Raw genomic sequence first — 17,487 nt, forward strand, 5'->3', positions numbered from 1 at the left:
GATGCAGGCGTCCCTCCTCGGAGCCCAGAGCCTCCCCGTGGTCACCTGTCCTAACACTGGGTGCATGTGGAGGTTTGGATTTACCTGTCCACGTGCTCCCTGGACCACAGAGTCCCAAAGGGCAGGGAAATGTCATTTGACTTCCTACCTTCAACACCCGCTATTGTACCCGGCACACAACAGGACCCGATGGATATTTAGAACAGAGTTGAGGAGATGAGCGACACCTAACTGGACGGAGGCTCACACATTCACTGCGTGTGAGTCAGGAGGCCTGGGAGCGAATCCCGGTTCTGCCACGACACAGCTGGGTAACTCGGAACAAGTCTCACTGGGCCTCTGTATTTCTTCATCTTTACAATGACAGTATGGGGTTAAGTCAATGTTTCCATGGAGATTTTGAGGTCCATCCCTCCCCTCCCCTGCCCTCCACTCTCCACAGCCAACACCTGACGTGATTCACTGAGAAAGACTCTGATGCTTCAACCAGCAGTTCTCAAACAGCGTTCCATGGAACACGAGTGGGTCCCTAAGATGCTTTTAGGGGTCCATGAGGTCAAAACGATTTTCATAATAAAATCAAGACATTATTTGCCCTTTTCACAGGTTGCTATTTGCACTAATGGTACAAAAGCATTGGTGGGTAAACTAATGGTGCCTTCACATAATCAACAGTGGCATTCATCTCTCCTAAGTAGTCACGGCCATACATTCATGGTTTAAAAAAGAAAAAGAGAAAAGGCCAGCTTTCCTTCAGATCACCTGTTATGACGCAGTAAAAAAAATATCAGTTTTATTAAATCTTGGCCTTGAGTACACATCTTCTGATCATTCTGCGTGACAAAGTGAGAAGCACAGGTCCCCACAGAAGTGTATACAGAAGTGTAGAGGGTCATCTCAGGGCAAAGCACGTCCACAATTGTTTTTGTGAGCTGAATTAGCCATGTTTTTCACAGAACATCATTTCTACTTGAAAGAACCACTGACAGACAAATAACAGTTACTCAGACTTGGATATTTGGCAGACATTTTCTTAAAAAAAAAAAAAGAACAAAGTTAGCTTGTCATTTCAAGGAAAATAACTGACAGAATTTGTTGCCGATGATCAAACTCATGCTTTCAAGTGAAAATTGGAATTCTGGAAAACTTACATCTGCTACTGTGAGCTCATTAGCTCCCCAATTCTAAGAGGCTTTGGTGAGATGGCCGTGATATTGACAAATGTGATTTTGATGTTGTATAATGTACTGTATCATGTCAGCATTCATAAGCTCTGCATAACTCAGGCAGCCAGTATTTTCCAAATGACTAATGCATGACAGCTCAAGACGATGGTAAATATTTATTTCAGAGAGTAACACAGGCCACGGGACTTTCACATAATGGAGTACAGAAAAGGCCATTGGTGTGGTTTCACACTCTGTATTGTAACTGATCTTTGAGAAACGACCACTTGTGGAGCTTTGATGGGGTTTAAACAAATCTCCACAATTATCTAAAAAAAAAAGCATTAAAGTACTTCGTCCTATGTTTTCTTCATATGCTTCCACCAAAACCACAGATCACAACAAACAGGGTATGGAAGAGAATATCCAACTATCTTTTAGCAATTCAAATGTTAAAGTGATTTGCAAAAATCTGAAAAGAGTGACATTTCACTTTTCTCCCTAATTTTCTTTTTTGAATAATGCAGTTATTTTTCATAAACATAATGTTATTTATGCTGACATATAATAGGTTTATTATTGTTATTTTTAGATCAGTTAATAAATGGCTATTTTTTAAAGTTCCTCAGTTTAAGTTTCTAATATGGTAAATGCCAATGAATGAACAAAAGTTCTTAGGGTTTTCAATAATTTTTATGAGTAAAAAGACTACCTAAGACCAAAATGTTTTAGAATTTCCCATTTACACCCAGAGTGAATCAGATTTAACTTTGGAAGCCAATGAGGCTGAAGCTTCTGGGAAGGACTCAACCCTGCCCAGCCTCCTCTACCTTGGGGCCATCCCCAGCCTGGAGGGGGGAACACCGTGTGCCCTGATGGTGGTCCTGGGTCCTGTGGGAGGGACTGCTGGCCACCCAGCCCCCAAGGCCACCTCCCCTGGAAGACTCAACAAGCATCCTGACCTGACTATGACCCCAAAAAAGGGCATCCAAAGGAAAGACCACAATTCCTGAACTGCGGACCACCTCATCACAGAGGACTTGATAGAAGGTGGGGGGAGGGGGGGAGACAGGTAGAGATCAAGGGCTGGCATTCTCCTGGGACTTGTCACCAGGAAAGAAGCAAGCCTTTGTAAGAAACTGCTGAGGAAGTTATAGATGTACAGAGAGAAATTTGTCTAAGCTATCAATAAAAATAAAATACAATAAAAACAATTTTCAGCCAGCCATGTCAGTGGAATATTCACTGTATCCTCTTTATGGAAAATGATCTTCTCAAATCATTGTCACATGAACTGGCAAACCAAAAGCAGCCAACGATGTGGGTAAAAATATTCCAAAAGTGGGTCAGTAGTTCATTAATGATAGTAATAATATATAAACATTACCTTTGGGGCCTTTGACGTGTTATGTCAGCTTTTCATTTTTTTCTTATTCTAAATAAGTACTCACTTCTGTAACTAAATTTTTCCTTGTAATTTTATATTCTTTTTGTAAAGGAGGTGCTTCAAATTATAGAGGCTTCAAGACTTATAATATCTATTTTCACCCCTGCTAAATTTATCTTCTATATCTTCCCACCGAACAAAAATATTTCTCAAGTTTTACTTTCAATGGTCTTTACGAGAAAAACAATTTCTATTATATAATATCATAATATTAGATATGTATTTTTAAATTTTCCAAGCCCTTGAATATTCTGATATGATCTTTGGGGAATAAGTCCCCCAGTTGCGATATCCTAACCAAACTGATTTCTCAGGGCCCTTCTAGTTCTGATGACCTAAGATTTCAGACAGCCAGACAGACCAGCAAACACATTCATGGCCAGAAATGGAGGACGAGTTATAAAAGTTAAAAAATAGAAACTCTCGTCTTTTGACTATTTTTAAACTAGACTTTATTTACAGGAAAAGTAGGGAACTTGGAAGGAGTGGTTCCTGGGCCCCTAAGGAAGGGGTGAGAGGCGTGGAAAGTCAGTGGAACAGAGGAAGTAAAGGAGAAGGCTCACAAATGGGAGCCGTCCTGATTGTTTCTGACTCAGATAGTTTTTCAGTGTATTTGAAGGGATGCTTTTCAAGCTGTCAGAAGGCGAAGAGCATTTCTTAGTAAGAATAAATTCCAGGAATGTATAGGCAGGGAACCTTGAACTTTTTAGGTCATACAGCTCTTGGAGATTCTGACGAATACCATGCACCCTCTGCCCAGAAAATACACATAGACACACGTACACATTTTCATAGGTGATTTCAGAGGTCCTCAGACCCTCCCAAGCCCATTCAAAAACTTTTGGTTAAGAAGCCCTGACCCTGAGAGAAGCCATGTAACCCCACCCTCCTCTCCCTAAGTGGATTGGCTTGGGCTTGGTAGTCATCGCCCATCTACCATTCATTTATCCACCTCCCCTTCATACACGCATAAATCATCCCTTCTCCACGCATTGTTTACATAGTGGAGGAGACACGCCAATTATGGTGGCTGTACTTATAACCTCTTCCTAGGGACCCTCCCCTCCAAAGTACACCTGATTGGGCTTGGTGTGGGCACCTGACCAAAGCTGGCCCATCAGATCCTGCCTCGGAGTATCTGGAATTGAGACACTGAGAAGCTGAGTCAATCAGATGATGGTGACCTCTTGAATCAAAGGGGCATATAGAAAAGTTTGCAAGAAATAGAAATTAAGAGACTTGCAGAGAGAGCCAAGAGAAGAGAGTGAATATGAAGAGAGACACAGAAATGGAGCAAGTCCTTCTGATTTTCTATTTCCTCTGAAGTCTCTCTGTACTTCCTGCAATGGAACTGTGTGAGTCCCCTGAAACCTTCAACTAACTCCTTTAAACTTCAGCTCACATAGTGAATCACTGATCCTTGCAAGCAAAATCCTGGGCTAAGTTCTGCAACCAAAGTGCCAGACAATTCACCTATGTTAGTCATCTCAATCCTCATAAGTGCATAAGTGAGTCCCATTCTTATCCCCATTCACAAGTGAGGACACTGAGGCTCAGGGATCTTGGTCACTCGCTGCAATTAGAATAAAATTTCAACTCCTTTCTATCTCCTAGTCACCTATAGGCTGATCCTTAGTGACTTCTCCCCTTTCATCTTCTACCAGACTCTCACTTCAGTCCCATTGAATTTCCTTCTGGGTCTCAAATTCACCAAACTCAGTCTGACCTCAGGACCTTTGCACTTGCTGTTCTCTTTGCCTGGAACACATGAACCTCCCTGTCTCAAAGCTGGCTCCTTCCTGCCTTTCAGCTCAAATATTACCTTTGCAGAGAAGCCTTTTCTGATCACTTCAGGGAAACTGGCATCTTCTCTCCCTGGTCACTATCAAGTACCCTCTACTTTTATAGCACTTAGCACAACTTGAAAGATTTTCATTTATTTATTTTTTATTTACTTGTTTATAGTCTGCCACCCCATGCTGGAGTACACATTCCCAGAGAACAGAGCCCTCATCCATTTCCTTCATCACTGTTCCCAGGGCCGGGAATTCTGGTTGGCACATACTGGGAGCTAAATAAATACTTGTTGAGTAAATAAACTTGCCCAAGTCAAACAACTAGTAAAAGATCCAGGCAAACAGTAAAAGTTTATCTGACTCCAGGGGCCTTACTCCTCTCAATCTATTAGTTGCTTCTCACTGTTAAGTCTTGATGAAGTTTTTAGCCAGGAGGTTATAAAAGAATGGTTCATAATGAGAAATCTATAAATCTAGGGTATATGAGAGGGAAATAAACAATGCAGACAAAGGAGGAGAAACATCTGTTTCTGATTATTTTACATAAAATAAAATTTATGTCATAAAGTCTGGAGACATACTTCATTTTACCTAATTGTTTCTTCTTAAAATTTGTGTAGGAATTGATGGGGTTTTCTTTTTTTTAGCTAAAATTCTATTTTAAAAGCACCAGGGAACTTGTTATTTAAATGTAGCCTGAAGGAGATCTTTGCACATAAATAATCTTGCCTTAATTTGCGTTTTATAAGTTGAGTTTTCTGCACTACAGGGTTGTTTTTTTTTTTTCAGTGAGTTCTAATATGATGCAATTTTTGTAGCTGGTTGAGCTTGTTAGGTAGGCTTTTTGCTTTTGGTTTAAAGATGAATTTCCAATGTGATCACATAGGTGTCTAGTGATCTATATACAAACACATCCTTTGAGACTCAATTAAGCAGAAAATGGGTACTTCAAGATTAAAGAGGTGAAATCTAGTGACACAAACTCAGGACATAGCCCTGCTGGGTTCTCTGTCCCTGGACATGTTCCTCTGATTCCCTGGCACCTTTCTGCACCCCTTATTCAAGTGTCCTGATCACCTTGGGATACTGTGGATACCAGGGCTGGCTGGCTGTTTGTTTGGGGATGATGTGAGAAGTTCCTTCTGGGGCAGGAAGAGAAAATATACCATTTTCAGTGAGGTCACACCAAAGATCCAAAATGGAAAAAGCTTCTTCCATCTACTTACATATGGGAAGCTGGATTTGCAAACATACATTGAATATCTCAACGAATCAAGGTCCTCATAGCTGGTGATGCTACACCCACTCCACAAGTAGGGGAAGAAAAGAAGCCGCCTCTCAATAAGGTGACTCAGCTGCCTGTCATAGGCAGACAACACCTTGTTGTTTTACCTCCACTGATGTCTAATTGCTCCAGCTATTTCTCGTTATTTTCACTGATTTCCAGAGGCCTGGCCTCTCTCCTGGTCAGAACAGACTATTCTGGGCCACCAGCCCAGATGGTACAAGACTCATCAGTCAAAAATCAATCAACAAAAACCTATCCTTCCCTCCCTCTCTTGGGCTGTCACTGGTGTTTATGGGCGTCCTCCAGGCAGGTCTGGACAATGGCTGTCAGGGAGATGGGTCCAAAAAGAGGAGCAGAGGCCACACCATCTACCAAATGATGCTAATTTTAGGAGCCACGTCTCCTCTGGGCAAAGCGGACATCCTACAGGAACATCTGCCTCTTCAAGATGGAAGCCAGGGTTATCTGACAAGCAGCAAAGTGGTACCTATTAATGCCAAACATAATCTAATCCCAGAGCTGCAGCTGGATATAGGTGGGGGAATGACACTTACTGGGTACCTACTATGTACTTTGAGGTACCCTAGGACAGCCTAGAACACAGGGTCTTCGCCTTTCCTCAATGAGGAAACCGAGCATCAGAGAGGTGAAATGACCTGTTCCAAGCAGCAGAGCCAGGACTCAAGTCCAGTCCAGTGGGATGCAAACCCTACCGCCCCTCGCCCTCTCCCCTACCTGCCAGGGCACCAGCATCTGGGAAACAGTGAGCTTCGGCTTCAGTCACACACCGTACATTTGTTCAGTGCTCGCCACTGACCAAGCATTTTTTTTCTGTGTCTTGTTTGTATTATCTCATTCAACATGTGAAACAACCCCTACGAGGTTACCTCCTTTTATTATTTTTTTTATATTGAAACACCCAGGTCACATCTGGGTGTATCTGGGCTTCAACTCCAAGCGTTGTGGCTCCAGGGCTCCTGCTGAAACCGACCTTGATGTCCCAGGGACATGCAGCTGTACCTGGTGACTTCTGAGGGTGCAAATCCCCCATTCCCCAAGTTGGTTCCCACCCACCGTACCCGGCAATGTCCACCCTACGGCCTCTGCACTCACCACCTCTCCTCCTTCTCTCGTCCTAAGACTGACGGCACCCTGGTGGGGGCAGCTACCCCCTGGCAGGCAGAGGGGTCTGGGTTGTGGCGGATCTACTCCTGTCCGGTTTGCGGCAGAGCAAATGATGCCAGTTTCCCATCTGCCATGGGCCTTTGGCACTAGTCCCTATGCTTGAGGTGTATAGGCAATGTTTCTACAGATTACAAAACCATCCAGGCCAAGTGGCTTATTTGATTCGTTAATCCTCCAGTGCTTTTCGCAGAACCAGGCATCCTACAGGAGCTCAGGAAATCCAAGTTTAAAAGAATGCCCCTCGCTTTTCACCCAGACACTCGGTATGGAAGTTCCTTGTGTTGCCAGTCACTCTTCCTTCCTCTAGGCAGTGAGGCCTGTTAGAAAGAGGAGCCTTTGCAATCACAGGCCTGGGTTCGAGTCCCAACCCTGGTACTTAACCTTGTGGCCTTCAGCAAGCTTCCTTCTGGGTAAAACGAGACAGAAACCTGCCTTGCAGTGTTCTTATTGGGCTTCATAAGATCATTACGGAAGGGGTCTGGCCCAAAGCAAGCGCTTAATCTAAGACTGTTCTTTTCCTTCCCCTTCTTACTGTGTTCACCCTTTACAATGTAATAGCCATTAAAAAACATAGTCTCAGAGTCTTCAAATGCTTCTGTTCCCAAGGCAGCATAGGGGGCTGAAAAGGAGCACTTCAAGATGCTGATATTGCATCCCGGCCCTGTTGTCCACTTGCTGTGCAGTCTTGGGCAAGTCCGCTAACCTCTCTGGGCCTTAGTTTTCTCACCTGTAAAAACGAGGAGCTCTGGGCTGGCTGATCTTTCAAGCACCCGCTAATTCAAGCATTCCCTGATCAATTACACAGCGTTCCTCCCTGAAATACTTGGAACTGAGTAGTCTTTGCCTATAGGGGCCACAGCTCCTTTTTCCCACCCAAGCTTGCATCACACTAAGCGAATTACCCCAGGGATGCTGTGGGAGTGGCCTGGGCTACCTTTCCCTAGACGAGGGGGTCAGGGCACACTCGGGTGAACAGGGGCTGCCGTGACGTGGGCAGAGGGCCCAAGGCTGTGGGGCTCACCTGGCTCCTCCTCAAATTCAGTTTCCTGCTTACAAGTCTCCTGAACTCTCAGCTCTAATGATTTCACGTGTAAAATACGGGTGGGGTGAGGAAAGTTTGCCCTAAGCATTCTGAATTGTTTTTACATTTCAATAGCAATGAAAAAATACAGGTATTAGAAAAAAAAGTCAGTCATCCAGCATTTTATCTTTCTAATTCAATGACTATGAATAATTATTTTGGTCTTTCTCTTTTTTCATTTGTGTAGTTTACTCAGTGGCTATGTGAGTTGGTGCCTTGTTTAGGGAGGTTTTTTTTTTGTTTATTTGTTGCTTTTTTTACTTACATTGTAAAATTTTACAGGTTGCTTCATGACCTTTGCAATCGTTGGAATAATGGTGCATGTTTTTCTACCCTTCCATTTGTTTGTTGGTTTGTTTTTGAACATGTAAAGAATTTTTTCTCTTATTATTTACAAATGTAAGGCTGTGTTACAAATACACGCACACACACACACATATATATGTTGTATATAAGTATGTGTGTTTCTAAGGGAATCAATTCTCAAGAATGAAATTATTACTTCAAAAGATTTCATCAGTTTCATAGTTTTGGTACATGTTGTCAGACTGCTTTCCAAAAGGGCTGCATTAATTTAACATGCCATCGGCAATTACCCATTTTGCTGCATCTTAACCAGAATGGGTTATTATCATTTAAATTTTTTGAAGATTTAACAGGCAAAGCAGTGCCTAATTGTTTCCATTTGCATGTCTTTGATTAACTAAGGAAGCTAATCATTTTTCCATATTTTCCAGTTCCTCCCTCTTCATAGGACCAGGAGATTTCTGAAACCCCTTCCACCCCATCCCCTAACATTTCAAGGCTGGGAGCCTCCAAGAAAGCAGAGGGACAGCGTAAGATTACATGAATCAGACCAGAGACTCTATGGAGATGTAAATAACAGTGTCAAGGGTTTAACAGAGGGAGGCAGAGAGGAAATCTATAACAGTTAGCTAAAGAAAATCTAAGGAGGGATTCTGGCTAAACTTAAAAGGGGTATCCGCTCTTCTGTGGGATTTTGGCAGCTCCATTTCTGTGCCATGGAAATAATGAAGTTGCTTTCTCTTCTGTGATTAAAAAGAGCAAATAAGAACTATTCACAAAATAAAAGGTAACATGATATTGGTATTATTCACATGAGAGCCCTGCTTTAAGGCTGGTCTGGGGAACCGAGACAGAAACCTTCCTTACAGACAGATGTGCTATATCAGGCTTCTTCTGTATTTGCTTGGTGTGGCCAAGGAATCTGAACTGATCTCCCTAGTAACAACTCATTGGTTTAATCAAAAAGGTCAGTGAAAACCTTGTAACCTTCAAAACACTGGAGCTCACCAATTGTACCAGAGGGTTTTCATTTTTCCTTTAATATACTTACTTCAGTTTTTCCCATGTCTCGTCACCAAATTTCTCTATCACAAGAGATTGCAGACAGGTGTTGATGAATCCATACTAGAGCAGAAAACAAAGGAGAAATATGGACAGCGAAGCATGGAACCCCCAGTTGCAGACCTCTGAAGGGTCGCTTTTAGGAAACGTGCAAGGGCATCCTCACGGGGAAAGGAATCATACCTTTTCCCTGTCTCTCGTGAGTTTACTGTGCTCATTCCCAACTTAGAGAAAAGTCATTGCCATAGAGAAAACATGTGAGCTAAATTTGAAATCGGATTAGAACTAGAAGAGGTGCATTGTAACCACCTCTGAAATAGGAAAGCCTTTGGTTAGAGCAAAGAGTTCAGAAACACAACGGTGGCAAAGGGAATGTCCAGAGGGACGAGGACTGGCACTCACCTCCGGCAATGTCAAAAAGGCAGTGAAAGGACAGTTCTCTTTTCTTTATAAAAATGAATCTTGGGATGGGTGTGATTGTGGAGGAAGACACAAAAAGTGAGGAAAATAAAGGGAGACAGACACCAACAAGAGCAAGCACTGGAATTAACCAGAAGAATTTTCTACTGGGTTTGCTTTCATCTGTGATCTTCCTTCCTTCTTCCTTCAGATTTAAAAAAATGTATATTTTTTTAATTAAAAAAGAGGGCCCATGACTGCCTCTGCTGAGTGATGGGGAGTGCAACCCACACAGGCCTCCCCACGGTCCGCAACACGGGCTCCTAACCAGGGGGCTTGCGCACGAGTGGATTCTGTTTAAAAGCACCAAGGGGGCTCAGCTTTAAAAAGATATCTTTGTAGAGTGAAGAATCCCCTCCTGTCTCACACATATCAGCCTCAAGCTTTATCTTGTAAGTTTGGATTTTCATCTAGGGGGGATGTCTCTTCCTGCCACCAGGAAAGAGAGGGCTCTAAACCCCAGCAGCTCTTTTCTGGGAACAGAACGTATGTCCTGCTTGGCTGTGTCTCCAGCTCCCCTTCGATGCAGCCTTGTCCCCTTTCTTCATCTTTTCCTGGCTCTCCCTGCCCCACCGTGTGTGACCCAGTTGCAAGACCACACCCTGGCCTGGCATTCAAAGCACCCTCTAGAACTGTCTTAATTTATGTTCCAGTATTGCCTATTCCTATGGGCTTAGGCTCAACCCAATTGCCTCCCGCCCTTCCCCGAACAGACGGCACTTCTCTGATCATCTTTTCCCCCTTTTGTTCAGTCACCGTGGCAAGTCTTGGCTCCTTTGCCATCTTGTCTCTAAGACAGTTCCTTCTGCCTGCACTGGACACTGGCTGACCTTCCCTGTGTCCCAGGCTCACCCCTCGACCCCTCTGTGTCGTCACCGTGGGATTGTCTTGTTAAAATATCACATGTGCACACACACACACATTTCCTATCTATCTGTCTATCATCTATCTATCTATCATCAACACACACCATATACACACACAACACATAAAATGTAGGTATTATATGTATATATATTTTCCCCTCTCCTTTGCTCCTTGGGATCAGGAAGTAGATATAATGTATCTATATTTCAACTAAAGTGCCAAGACAGTCCCTGACACATAAGAAGTATTTAATAGATACTTATTGACTAAATAAGTACTGAATTGAAGCCTCAAGTCTGATCTCAGGAATATTGTTAAATATCTTTTAAAGGCATTTAAAATCACTGCAACATTAACAAAGACAGCAACTGTTCATCCCAGGAAGCCTAGCAAAAAGAATGCCGAGTCCAATGAAAACATCATGCCTAAGCCTCCCAGTGTGTGACAAAGGAATCCAGGCACAGGGGAATCCAGCCGTCAGCTGCTGGGTTATAACCCCATGGGGTAACGTAACTTGGTTTGATGACAGGGTCCGTCCAGTACTTGACATTCAGTGGCCCCCGAAGCTGGCGGCATAACAAATCACTGGGGGCCCTGAGCGTATAGTTCGGAGAGCATCCGCCTGACCCTCTGCTGATTATAAATATGCCTCTCTCCTGCGCACTGAAATCAGGGGACTTCCTCTGTCCCCAGAGAGAGCAAAAAAAAAAGGCTGGTCCTGCATGATTTGTCCAATGTATGTCTTAGGTCTTTTGTGTTTTCTTCTCACATACCAGGTTCCAGGGATTTTCCCTAAGACACACTCCTTATACATTGGAGGGCCTAAGTGAAATGGGTAAGGATGAAAAACAGCACCCCAGTTCTCTACTACATGGGAACTAGCTCTGATAAACAAGTTCTGTCATCAAGCAGGTAGGCACTCTCATTGGCTGGTGGCATCCACATCTTTCGGGGGCTACTTGAGTAGTAGCCATGTCACCTCTGAGAAGCATCAGTGTTCAAAAGAAGCAATTTGTTTCTTTTTATTTAAAGTCCAAAGAGGTTGAGGTTCTGCTAAATCTCCTGGGCGATGACTTTGCACAGCCCACATCCATTCCTGCTAACTGTGCCTCCATCGGTTGGCTGGGGGATGGGGTGCTATAAAGTGACACAGCCGGAGACAAGGGGTGTGGCTTACAGAAAATAGCTTGGGCTCTGGAGCCAGAGGGGTTTCTGTCTCTGTGTCCTACGGCTGTGTGGCTTTGGATAAATTACCTAACCTCTCTGAATCCAATCTATTCACAAGGTAAGTTGGAAATCGGAGTGCTTCCTCTTTTGGAGGGCTGCCATTGGGGTTATAGAGTAATAGGTCTGGAGCCAGACTGCAGGGGTTGATTGCTCATTCCTTGTCTTACCAGCTGTTTGACCCCAGCCCTTCACCAAACTTTACTGGTCTTTAGTTGTTTCGTATGGAAAATAGGGATGAGAATGGTCCCCTCCTCACAGGGTTGTAGTAAGGATTAAACAGGATAGTAGGTAAGAGGCACTTGGCACTTCGCAAGCGCTCAGGAAAGGACAGTCTGTCTTCTCAGGTAATAAGCGTTATGACTAACAGCTGCTGGACAGATGGGAGCTGAGGGGAAGGCAGGGCAGAGAATGCTGAGAGCTGCTTACCATGTCGCGGCTGCTGCGTCTTCAGGCCCAGTGATCGCGACTGTCCTGGTGCCCCCAGAGTTCAGGAGAATCCAGGGCATCTGTGGAAGCCTGTCTTGTAGAGGTCGGGTGCCCCCACCCACACCTCGGGGAAATCAGAGCTGATCCCCAGCCTCCAGGCCAGGCGCAAGGGTGGGGCCCTTATTCTCTGAGGGAGTAAAAAGTAAGGCGGCCCCCGCACCCTGGGTGAGCGCACGAGACCTGCTGCCAGGCTCCCGCACGCACAACCGCAAGGCTGACCCTGAACTTCTCCCCTAGGGGCCCGGCAGACGCCAAAGCTGCAGCCTTCTGCCAGCTGGAGCCGAGCACCAGGGAGGTGGCCCCCACTGATCGCTGCCCTCGGTGGGAGAAGGCTTGGAGGACGAGCTCATCCTGATCACGCCGGACCCTGGGGCTCATGGTCGCTTCCCACTCAATCTTGCTGCAAATTCAGAAACTCACTTTCCTTCCTCCCTGGTCAATTCCTCCTCAGCGAGGTCAGCACTGACTCTCTATGAAGCCTCGTTCCCGGATTGGCTGAAGTGGGAGGTCAGGATTCCTGAACCACCCTGAGGTTTTTGCAGTCATTCCTCCTCTCATTGGTCAGATTGTTGGTCACCTACCTGGTGAGGCCACCATGATGGTGAGCAGCGGGGGGGTTGGTTGGGGCTGCGCTCTCAGGTGGCCAGTCATGGCCTCAGCGCATGCCCAGAACCTGAACTTGACTTTGAGGATGCCCCTCCGGGATCCTGCTGGAAGACTGCCTCCTGGATGAGATTGCCCACTGAGAGGTCTTTTTAGTTCTTCTTTAATTAAACCTCCTTGGATGTGGTCCAGGGAAGGCTTGCCTTGACCTGAACTTGACTCTATAGTGTTATAATGTGAAATTCCATGGTGCCTTAAAGCTTTATCCCCCTCAACCCCCTGCATTGTTGCTCCATTTCAGGCTTGGGTAGCCTATGTGCTAGAGGTCTATTTCCTGAGTATTGTGATCAGAGGCAAGAAAACCAGGCACTAACCATGTCAGTGAATGTTGCCTGCAGCAGTTCCAACAGACATGCCAGCTTCGATGTCAAACCAAGAGTAAAAATAAACAATTATAATAAAATCAAGGAGTTAGGTAAGCCCTCCAGGCTGCCAGTGCTCTGTGAAGGTACAGGACAGTCAGCCCATGGTCAAGGCAGCATCTCGTGAACCCAGTAATGCCAGAGACAGAGCCACTCCCCTGAAATGAATTCCCAGGCATCCGATATGCCCTCCTTAAAGTACAAAGCACCTTAATCTTTGTAACCTCAACACCCAACATTTACAGTAAAATTCCAAACAATGCTGAAAGAGCTCTCCCTTCTCACTGTGCACCCCATCACCACTTTCCCTCCGCCCTCGGATCCCTCTCCCATCTTGCCTGCCCTGCTCCTGCATCTCCCCTTAGAAAGCCCTCCTTGCCTTCCCATCCATGAAGCCTTTTTGGCTCCCTTGTCTGTTTCCCTCCTGTCTTACTTGCACTACCCTCTCCCCAGAGAGACCTAATACTCAGAGGGGCTGGTGCTTGAGTAAGCTCCCTCTTCTTCCTTTCTGAAACAGAGACTGTGCTTATTCTCCAAAGCTGGCATCTCTATGGGCTTTTCCTATGTGGAAGGAACATGTGGTCAGGAGGAGGAAAAAAAGGCTCTGGAATAGGTGATTTCCATAATTATGCTTCCCAAGCCTTTGCCACCATTCAGCTGACAGTCTTCTTTCTTCCCCGCCAAGTGGGCTTGCCCCAGCTTGATCTTATGCACCCCCCCTCAAACCCAGCCCCCACCCCTGCTTTTTCAAACCCACCAGCACTCTCACATTTCATAATAAGTAAATGGTTAAAGAAAAAGAATCTCCATTTTCTTTCTCATGCAGCAGATGGCAGGTCTTAGGAACTTGGTGGAAATGAGGCTTTCTGATTTTCTAATAAATTTCAGCATCTCACACAAAAAGCACAAGCTCATTTTGATTCTGATGTTAAGTACCATATGGCATATCACTCTCGAGCTGCGGCGGCTTCATCCGCAGTGTAACAAGGAAGGGGCGATCTTTCCTAGAACAACGAGATGGAGCTGGTCGGGACCAATTGGACGCCTCGGTGAATACCATTTGATAATACTATCGAATATGACAGTGAAGCAATTATCTCTCTTTTATGGTATGTGTTAATCTTCGCTGCCCGTTTTCCTAATTACAACCGCCACCCAAAGGACTACTTTCTGTAAATACTCGGTAAACATCTGAAAAGACATAGGCCGTGTGAGCACCAAGACAAACGTCCTTGGATTTTGAAACTGTCTGGAAAACTGTTGGCTGACGTTTTATGTGTTTTTCCACCGCGTAGGCTGGCTGGTGAGAACTTGCAGTACGTGGAAGCTCCCTCTCTTCCATGACATAAGGGGCCTCCTGCCCCTACCGTCACCGTGGTTCTAAGAGCCGCTTCTCACTGCTTCCTCTGTTGACCTTTGGTGTGCAGTTCCATGAACTCTGACAAATGTCTACATCCGTGTCACTCACACACTGATAAGAAGCTAGAACATCTCCATCATGACAGAAAGCTCCCTCGTGCCCCTTCCCAGCCAGCCTCACCACCCCCAACCCCTGCTCTTCTGAGAACCCTCTCCATAGATTAGTTTTGCTTGCTCTTGAACTTCGTATGAATTGAATCACAGAGCATGTTTCTCTTCTGTGTCTGGATTCTTAACGCTTAACTTGTGTTTGATGCATTGAGGTGTTCAAACCTCATTCCCCACATTAAGCATAAGTCTGTAAACATGCAGCCTCCTTGGATACATAATCAATGGTGTGTAATGAGATCCTACAAGACACCTGCTCATCTCTGTGGTCTGTGTCCAATGTGCGGTGAGAAACACAAACCTTTCCTTTTTCATATGACAAGCAGCCGGGGGTGTGGGTCGGGGTGGAGTGTGAGCTAACAGAGGGAGGTTCCTGGGGTAAACCTCTGTCGATCGAAGAAAGAAATGAGAAGGAAAGTGCGAGGAAAGAGGATCTGGGAAGAAAACTTTCTCTGATAAAATAGAACCACTATCTGGTTTTATGTGCTTGTTGAATCCCTGGGACCGTAGCAGCCGCATTCTTAGTGGGGACCGCCAGTCCACCTCCAGCTCCCTCCTAGGGCCGAATGCAGCAGGACGACAAAGTAGGATGTGGGCAAACTCCTGGGCTCCCAGAGCCCCTTCTGATCAAAAATATCACCCCCTCCCACGGGCCTGCCCCAGGCAACTGAAATTCTCACCGCTTTTGGCTACAGCTTTGAAAACTCTGCCAAAAGGAAAATAGTATCTGTTCTTTGGCCTAATGAGATCAGCGAGTATTCACCAGGCTTGCTAAGAGGGAGTGAGACAGAGAATAGAGAAACTCTGATGTGTGTACATCAGAGAGATAAGTCTCAATGCCAGTTCCAGGCATCGAGTATCCTCTCGGAGAGGCGAGCTCTGCAGGAGACAGCAAAGGGGGCCCTGGACCCACAGGAGATGAGAGTTCAGCTTTACTCAGAGAACAGGTGGTACCGTGCCAGCCTTGATCTCGACCTGGCATGGGACTAATATCTCGCTCAAAGAAGGCTTTAGTTAGAAATGGCTTGGCTACAGGCATACTGTGATACATAGATTTCTTTCGGGCATATTTTCGTATTTGGAACCCTAATCCATGGAAACAACAGGGTCCCCTACTAGTAAGAATGCTTAGGAAAAAATTTCCAGAAGACAAAGCAGCTTATTTTCTAAACGTTCATAGTAAGAGCTTGTTGCACTCTTATGCTAGCTGTGATAATAACAGCTCACTTCCACCAAGTCTCACTGTGGACTTGGCACAAGGCACTGAAGGATGAACCACTTGAAACTGCTACTCTTGTGGGTCAAAGACTGTTGGATATTGGCACTTCCATTTGATTCCACTTACTATTAATGCATCCTTGCCACGATCCTATAAAGTAGGACAGAGACTTTTCCTTAGTTATTGAACCCATCTCACCCACACTCCCTAACAGCCCCTTGCTTGCTCGCAATGGTATCTGTGTTGTTCTGAGAAAGGACACACCTCCTCCACCCTCCGTTTGAATTTCAAACTTTCCGGGACACGGAAAAAGAGAAGAAGCAGAATTGTTAGGCGTGAAGCGCCACTGTGTGGCCAAATGACCACATAACATCAGGCCGCTGTGTAATTAATTCCTCCATCAAAGGGAAGGCCACCGCTTTGTGGCTTTGAATGCCCCAAATCCTGATCAGGTGGAGGAACACAGCCCAGAGGACTGGAATCAGGTTTGCGTCCACTCTCCAGGACCCATTAATCATGGAAAAATGATTCAGTCTACCCCAACTGGCCGATCTTCAGGGTGGTAGTCCCGGAACTGCAAAGTGGATACACATTTGCCTTTGCACGTTACGTAGAGAAACCAGGCAAGACTGGCGATGAGGAGGCAAACAATGGCTTGGCCCTCCTCTTAAGGCTCTGTAAAGACCAAATTCAGCAACCTTCAAATCCAACCTAATCTATACTTTCATTAATTCTGGGAAAGGCTGCAAATGCATCAGGTGATCAAGGGGCCACATGTAGAGACGGCATGGCAACAAGGGATTCTCACATTGTAATCAATCTAACATATATATTAATATATTTCGAGAGCCCATAATAACATTGGTTGCACTATTTACTGGGTGCTTGCTAAGTGCCAGACACTGAGCTGAACGCTCTACATGAATTACAGTGTTAGATGCTCTTAACACCCCATGAAATGGACACTCGTGCAATACCTCCGGCCTTCGCGTGGGCGCCTTCCTTTCCTTTTCCTGTGCGTCCCTTGTCTTCGCTTAATCCTCACTCACGGGTCTCTGTTCAAGCATCACCTTCTCTGAGAGGCTTTCCTGACTAAGCGCCCCCTCCTGCCCCTCCACTCCCTAGTGCTTTCTCTGTTTTACTTCACCATTATCTGACACTTTATTATACGTAGATATATATACATATAATATACAATTGTTTATTGGCTGTACACCTCTCCTCCTGAATGCATAGACTCTGAAGGCTGGGATCTCGTCCTGCTGTTCTGCTCTCAGGGCCTGGAAGAGTTCCGGGCACGTGTGGGTGCTCAGTAATACCTGAGGAATAAATTAATGACGTCTTTG

At 45.2% G+C, this 17,487-nt stretch overlaps 1 protein-coding gene across 1 annotated transcript in view; it reads right to left on the reverse strand.

Moving 5' to 3' along the window:
- Nucleotides 1-9,388, reverse strand: part of LOC130835598 (guanylate cyclase soluble subunit beta-2-like) — a 64,097-nt gene extending 54,709 nt beyond the window's left edge. Inside the window, exon 1 of the mRNA XM_057707209.1 lies at nt 9,321-9,388. The gene's annotated coding sequence lies outside the window, so the exon portion shown is untranslated. The remainder of the gene's footprint in view (nt 1-9,320) is intronic.
- Nucleotides 9,389-17,487: the final 8,099 nt, after the last annotated feature.

This window comes from Hippopotamus amphibius, chromosome 14 (assembly GCF_030028045.1).
Source record: "Hippopotamus amphibius kiboko isolate mHipAmp2 chromosome 14, mHipAmp2.hap2, whole genome shotgun sequence".
Lineage (NCBI taxonomy): Eukaryota > Metazoa > Chordata > Mammalia > Artiodactyla > Hippopotamidae > Hippopotamus > Hippopotamus amphibius.